The following is a 6,920-nucleotide window of genomic DNA, read 5'->3' on the forward strand; positions in this document are numbered from 1 at the left end:
AATAATAACAATAATAATAATAATAATAATAATAATAATAATAATGATAATAATAATAATAATGATAATAATAATAATAATAATAATAATAATAATAATAATAATAATAATAATAATAATAATAATAATAATAATAATAATAATGATAATAATAATAATAACAATAATAATAATAATAATAATGATAATAATAATAATGATAATAATAAAGAAAGCTCTTGATATTGATAGTAATATTTTAACAAACTCATTGTGCCTCATATATGTTAATTCAGGAGTTGGCTATACTTTTAAATACTGAATATGAAAATCTTAAATATTAATGGTCAGAAAATATATTATTGGGAAATTGGAAATTCAAAAATTGGCAAATTGGAAAATTAGCATTTGTGACGTCACGCGCTCAGCGCTGGGGTTCCTTGGGACCCACAGATCGGATGTCGTGACGTCATGTCTCTTCTTCTGATTGGCTGGCCCTCAGTCGTGACGTCACATCTCTTCTTCTGATCTCTTCTTCTGATTGGCTGGTCCTCAGTCGAGACGTCATATCTCTTCTTCTGATTTTATTGACCATTTTATTAACAACGTATCATTTAAAATTTTATTTCACCCAACGGGTCACGGGTGGTCTAGCTAATGATAATAATAATGATAATAATAATAATAATAATAATAATAATAATAATAATAATAATAATAATAATAATAATAATAATAATAATAATAATAATAATAATAATAATAATAATAATAATAATAATAATAATAATAATAATAATAATAATAATAATAATAATAATAATGATAATAATGATAATAATAATAATAATAATAATAATAATAATAATAATAATAATAATAATAATAATAATAATAATAATAATAATAATAATAATAATAATAATAATAATAACGATAATTGAATAATAACAATAATGGTTATCAGATAATAACAACGATATTAAATAAAGTAATATAATGAATAGACTAATAAATTAAGAGATAAATGACCGTGATGCTGACATAGTAACAGAGAGAGAGAGATGGGGGGGGGGAGATGAACAATGAAAAAAAAAATATGTGAAAAGAAATTCCCTAGGGGCTCTTTCAATCCCCCGTCTCTTTCTCCCACCTGGTCTGTTTACTTGGCTGGGCTGAGGCGCCGTCGTACCGCCCTGTGTGTGTATATGTACTACCTGCCTGCCTGCACAATTCGGGCGGCCGAGATGTGCGGCGCGGCGCGGGAGCAGCAGCAGCAGCAGCAACAACAGCATCAGCAGCATCGAGGTTCTGACCTAAACAAACCCCGACGGTACGTGACCCCAGCCGCATCCTGCCCGGTCTCTCTCTCTCTCTCTGCCTGTTTATCTATATTTACCTATATCTACTTACCTTTAATTGGTTTTACTTATCTATCTTTCTGTCTATCTATATATATCTGTATATATGTATATATATATATATATATATATATATACATATATATATATATATATATATATATATATATACATATATATATAAGACTGAAGGTGGAAGAAGCAGACGAGGAGTAATAGGAGAATTTCACGCTTTAACGTTTCGACCCGCAGGGTCTTGATCACAAAGCTAACAACTCAAACGTCACAGGATATTTCATACATGGACGGGTCATCTCATGGGACGCTTCGAAGAGCTTGTTATTTTATTTGCGTATTCTTTTATTATTAATAAGCTTGTGGCTTTTGCTAAACATATAAAGCCTTCTCTATGATTAATGTTGTTATTAGTGTTGCTATATGCTGCCTCAATTGTCTTCCTTAGTTTCTTGGATGATCCTTTATTTAATACAGTTGTGTTGTTCCAGTCTGGAAGGTGGCCATGTTTATCCACATGCAATACTATGGAGTATATATATACATATATATATATATATATACATGTATATATATAAACATATATATATATATATATGTATATATGCTGGGATATTGTGACAAGTTGATGAAGATGGAAAAAGAAGTCACGGGTCTAGTTCCGACTTCTGAGTTTTATTCCTGACCGATTTCGCTCTATGCTTCTTCCACTGAAGAAGCATATAGCGAAACCGGTCAGGAATAAACTAAAAAATTCGGAACTAGACCCGTGACTTTTTCCACCTTCATCAATATATATATATATATATATATATATATATATATATATATATATATATATATATGTGTGTGTGTGTGTGTGTGTGTGTGTGTGTGTGTGTGTGTGTGTGTGTGTGTGTGTGTGTGTGTGTGTGTGTGTGTGTGTGTCCACGTGTGTGTAACTATGTGTATCAAGACATGACTTCATATGCCCAGGCATTAATTGTGTACGTACAGCATATGCACTCAGGACCAAGTTTGGAAAATTATAGAATATCTGTGAATAAGATTTAACCCTCTGTATAGATAAAGCAAAATTGTCCGAGGGCAAATAAAACAATGTATTATTCAGAATGAAATAGTAAATTACTTTGATTATCTGAGCGCAGTACATGTGTGATGCCATGCCGTTGCATGGCGCAACGACTTTTCCGTGTTGATTGCCTTCGGTGCAGGCAGCAACAGGTCGACTCTCTCAAAGGACACAGAAAGGAATTTCCCCCCTGGAATACATTCGAGCTTGGGTGAATTTCCCTCCACAGCGAAGGTAATTAGAACAAATAAATAATGATAATAGATAGATATTGATAATGATAATGATAATAATAATAGTAATAGGAACAATGATGATGATAACAACAACAACAACAACAACAACAACAACAATAATAATAATGATAATAATAATAATAATAATAATAATGATAATAATAATAATAATAATAATAATAATAATAATAATAATAATGATAATAATAATAACAATAATAATAACAATAACAATAATATAATACTCCACTACTCTATTGGTTATCAGGCGCAGTAACATCACTACTTTCACTATGCTTCTCAAGATTAAGCGATATGACGTCATCTGGCGATACGTAGGTTGGCAGTTTGTCTCCCTCTCAGTGAATAAGTTTAATGAGATTGAAATACTTGAACTGATTGTCGTAGTATTATAATCACACATATGTATTCCAATTGAATGATTGCGTTATATATATGTTCTTATTTATCTATTCTTTTATTTATTTATTTATCTATTTTCATGCTTATTATTATTATTATTACTTTTTCGTTTTCAGGAAATTGCATAATTTATTCTAACTCGAGGTAGACTGAATGCTTTGTGCACCGCCGTCATGTCGCTCATATTCTTTCGGAATTGAAATGACAAATATAAACTTCAATAAATGACGCCACGATACAGACAAAATGATAACCGTAGAATGAAATATTGCTGATTTTTTTTTCTTTTTTAATAACTGAAGGGCAAACGAAATTAAGTGAAAAAATTCTGGTAACCTATACTCATTTTTCATATATATATATATGGTAACCCCACTATATATATATATATAAACACTTAATGGGTCCCAGTGATTAAAGATACATTTTAACAACCACAATGCACTTCAATTCTAAGCCATCAACATCAGGAGACCCGATGGAGGCCGACATGCAGAAACTGAAATGCGGTACTTTCAAGGACTCGGACCCGGCTAGCGCATGGCAAGATCTAAGAATATAAGGTCTAACCACTTCCGACCGAATTTCGAGGAAGTTGGCGCAGCGGGCCCGTGAACGTCATCTGGCTGCTCAAAGTGGGGTTAGCGGGTCCTATAGCTGTCAGTTGAAGCTGGTCCGTCGTTCAAAAATGACGTTGCCTTCGCTCGCACTGCTCCACGCAATTAGTTATATTCTGACAAATATCATATAAAATATATATATAAATATATATGAAATATTATAGTTCCTGTCTATATATATGAATATATGACATATAATATATATATATAATATATAAAATATTATAGTTCCTGTCTTCCTTGGCGTTTCACAGTTTTCTTCAGTGTATCACAAAGAGATAATGGACTCAGCCAAATGACGTCAGAAGCTGCGCAGAAGAATGTAAACGGTTTGACCTGTATATTTAGACCTTGGCGCATGGCAAGTGCTGTAGTGACTTACCGATTAAGCCATCTCTCTTATATATAAAACCTCTACAGGTGCCAATGAATAGCACTTGCCCAGGTGGCAATTTCTACTGACGTCATAACGCCTACAGGTTCGATCCCCAATGGCCATAGGTGAGTCACTTGCCCAGGCCGTCCTAGCAGAGAGGGCAAATGTGGTAGTTTTAGCTGGAGTTTGCCTTCTGAAGCAAAAGCAACAATAATAACAACAACAACAGTATTAATAATGACAACAATAACAACAACAACAACAATAATAATAATAATAATAATAACAACAACAACAATAATAAAAAACAAATATACCATTATATTCGAGATCACTTGTGCTGCGACAGAAGGCCTTTGCTAACAGTTAACACGCAATTTAATGTGGGTGTGTGTGCGCGTAAGCTCATGTAAGAGTACATCCGATTGTGAATGCACGTTCTCTCTCGGGTCTACTGAGAAGCACACTTGCGTGTAGCTTATGCATTCTAGTAATAGTCTGTTTGAGTACATTTTCGAGATGCGTGCCATGTGATGCTGTTGTGTGTGCATTTGTGTCAAATAAATATGCAGTAGTAGTGTTGGAAAAATTCCATTTAACTTCTGTTTAGATGTTTATTCTACCGATTTTCCTTGTCTATCTTCACCTCTTGCACTCGATTCGCTATGCTCTCACTGCATGCGAACGCACTTGTTTTGTAACAATATCTCCTTACGTCCAACCGTCCCCTTCCATATCCACACTACGTTCGATTCTATAGATATTCAACTTCAAACACAGAATAGGATTTTTGCAGCTTGTTTGAATACTAGATAAACGGGGAAATCCACTTAAAAATAATATGCACTATCAATATCAAGAGCTTTCTTAGTCACAGTAACGGAGTTAAGACATAAAAAAAAATGCAAAATAAGCCGGAGGTCGTGATCCACTCGTTCTGTTAGGTCTCCCGTTGCCGATGGAGGACCCAGTGTCTCTCACTATCCACCTCCAACCACAACCACTCCCTCCAGCAAAACCTCTGAGTACCAGAATATAATTCACAGAAATTGACACATTCTCCGTTCTATATTTGACAAAATTGAAAGTGTATTTTTACAATTCTAATATTTAATTCCGTTCCTATCTACGTGTGTCAATTTAAATAAACGGCATATATTTTAATCATCAGTGCATCACCAGCGTCCGCCAATCACAAAGCAAGGGACAATTGTTCTCTCATTTTCCTTGTTTTCTTTTAAAATACTCCACAAAAATCTGATACCTGAGACGTTGAACACCTGGACTTAGTACTGTGCCCATTCCTGATTGTGATAATTCAGATTTACTTCCCAAGAGGACGAAGTCGTATTCTGCACAATAAAAGTTATTCATGGACTTGAAAAAATATCTAGTGAATCATCTCAAGCAGTCTTTTAATAGAAAAGAGGACTAATTCGACTCAGACGATTTTATTCATCTTTGAAGGACCCCTGAAATTTATTTTTTTAACGATTTACTAAAAGTTCCACACATTGTGCTGCCGACACGTGTTCCTACCATTTTATCCTGTTAAAAAATTTAACGTCTTCGCTATTGTGTATAAGCCTTAGCGATGAATGAAATAGACTGCCGAGAGACGAAATGAATGGAAAAATACCATCCAAAACAGAATGGAATCCAAATTAACCCCATCCACAATAAAATAGACTTGAATGGAAATAGAAATGGTTATACGGATCATGAATACTTTCAATTGTCTATATATTTGTTATAACCAAGAGATTTCATTCAGCTGAGGGAAGACACCAGTGTTTATTGTAATGATCATTGGTGCCTGGTTGCTTTGTGGCACGATTCAAATTAATATAATTGCGTTTAACCATTAACTAAACCGTTACACTGATGATGACGTTTTCTATGCCATGTTTGATTTAGGGTCCCTATTCTTCAAATGGCAAGATTAGGACGCCTCTTGTTCAAAAGGTCTACCTAACCTAGCATCTAACCTAAGCCAACCATTTAATTTTTTTTGTTTGATTTTCTTACATACGAAGGTTTATATTCGTCAAAAAGCGCTACAGTTCAAAATGGGCAATGGAGGCCATTGTTCTTTAAACTTTAAAACCTTTTTACAGTTACAAGATAAAGAAAAAATATCAGATTACATTCATAATTGTGTACCATAATTCAATAGCTCCCTGTATTGGCAATTTCAGTAATTGGGACATTTCCATTATCAGAAACATGGAACATAAGAGAGAAAGAGAGAAGGAGTTTGAATGTGTTTGAGATTAAATATCTGAGAAGTATGATAGGGGTTACTAGGCTAGATAAAGTGGGAAATGAGGAGGTGAGGAGAACAGGGGTGGAAAGGGAACTGGAAGATAGGGTTGATGAAAGAGTATTGGGGTGGTTTGGACACATGGAAAGAATGAGTGAAGAAAGATTAGTAAAAGAGGTGTGGAAGGCAGAGGTGGAAGGAGTGACTATGAGGGGAGCATCCTAGGATGAGATGGATGGATGGGGTGAAAGGGGCATTTCAAAATAGAGGAATGTCTGTTGAGGAAGGACGGGAGAGGACAGAAGGTAGGGGTGAATGGAGAAGGGTTGTGTATGGATGATGTTGTGATGCATGAGAGGGAGTGGGTGGGGGATAGCGGTGAGGAAGCATGTATAAAAAAAAATGACGCAACCCGAAGGGATTTCTCCCCGTCTTCTTTTCTGCATGAGGGGACGGAGAGGGGGGGGTGCCGAATTAATGAAGCGGCCTTGCTATGAATATGCTGTGTCTTGCGACACTGCTTCTGACCCAGGGCAGTGGACAGGATGCAGGGATGACCTGTCATCCAGGAGGTA

The sequence above is a fragment of the Oratosquilla oratoria genome, chromosome 38 (assembly GCF_046742065.1).
Source record: "Oratosquilla oratoria isolate Oo_2021 chromosome 38, ASM4674206v1, whole genome shotgun sequence".
Classification (NCBI taxonomy): Eukaryota; Metazoa; Arthropoda; class Malacostraca; order Stomatopoda; family Squillidae; genus Oratosquilla; species Oratosquilla oratoria.